We start from the raw sequence: 1918 nt of genomic DNA, 5'->3' as shown, positions 1-1918 counted from the left end.
ATACATACATACATACATACATACACATACATACATACATACATACATACATACATACATACATACATACATACATACATACATACATACATACATACATACATACATACATACATACATACATACATACATACATACATACATACATACATACATACATACATACATACATACATACATACATACATACATACATACCATACATACATACATACATACATACATACATACATACATACATACATACATACATACATACATACATACATACATACATACATACATACATACATACATACATACATACATACATACATACATACATACATACATACATACATACATACATACATACATACATACATACATACATACATACATACATACATACATACATACATACATACATACATACATACATACATACATACATACATACATACATACATACATACATACATACATACATACATACATACATACATACATACATACATACATACATACATACATACATACATACATACATACATACATACATACATACATACATACATACATACATACATACATACATACATATACATACATACATACATACATACATACATACATAACATACATACTACATCAACATATACATACTACATACATACATACATACACATACATACATACATACATACATACATACATATATACATTACATACATACATACATACATACATACATACATACATACACATACATACATAATACATAACATCATACATACAAATACATACATCTTCTACATACATACAATACATACATATACATAATACATTACATACATACTACATACATAATACTAAATCATACATACATACATAATCAAAATTGTTTATTTCAGGAAATATACATGATAAATGTAACAAGGGTAACATATTTTTGACATAATACCATTTCCTAAAATAATGTACAATGCATAGAGCTGGAGTATTAATTTGAACAGTGAAGTTTCAGACTCTGCCACAGAATGTCCCAGAGGTAATAATGATATTAGTGTTGATGACGATGATGATGATGTAATAAGGCGATAGGTCGCTAGTCGTCGGCGTTGTCCTTGTTCCCATTCTTTTTTGGTACCAGTGTTATGATACTGTGTTTCCAGTCTGGGGACTTTTTGATATTTTAAACAGGTGTTAAAGATGGCCGTAAAATTGGTGCCGTTTGTTTAATTTTGTTTTATATATTTATAGATGACACCGTCTGCCCCGGGTGACTTTTCATTAGGTAATTTTTTTAACACAGCTTGTGAGTTCGTCGATTGTAAACTCACTTGTTGATGGTGTCCATACGGGAGGGGGGATAGTGACATCATCGGACCAGGGTGTGTCACTAATGTTTATATTGTTTCGTTGACATTTTTCTTTATAGGCAGTCTCTACTGTGTTGATATCTATCTCACAACTTGAGTGTGTTTGTTTACATCCGTTTCTAATAAAATCAATAGCTTTTCGTTGGTGGTTTACGAATATTGCTGTGAGTTCATACATACATACATACATACATACATACATACATACATACATACATACATACATACATACATACATACGTACATACATACGTACGTACGTACATACGTACGTACGTACGTACATGCATGCATGCATGCAGACATACATACATACATATCAAAATTGTTTGTTTCAGGAAATATACATGATAATGTAACAAGGGTAACATATTCATTGACATAATACCATTTCCTAAAATAGTGTACAATGTATAGAGCTGGATTATTGTTTTGAACAGTGAAGTTTCAGACTCTGCCACAGAATGTCCCAGAGGTAATAATGATATTAATGTTGACGACGATGATAATGATGATGATGATGACGATGATGATGACAATGATGATGATGACAATGA

The sequence above is a fragment of the Berghia stephanieae genome, chromosome 1 (genome assembly GCF_034508935.2).
Source record: "Berghia stephanieae isolate SIO BIC M18660-M18661 chromosome 1, UCSD_Bste_1.3, whole genome shotgun sequence".
NCBI lineage: Eukaryota > Metazoa > Mollusca > Gastropoda > Nudibranchia > Aeolidiidae > Berghia > Berghia stephanieae.
This window is presented reverse-complemented; position numbering follows the sequence as displayed.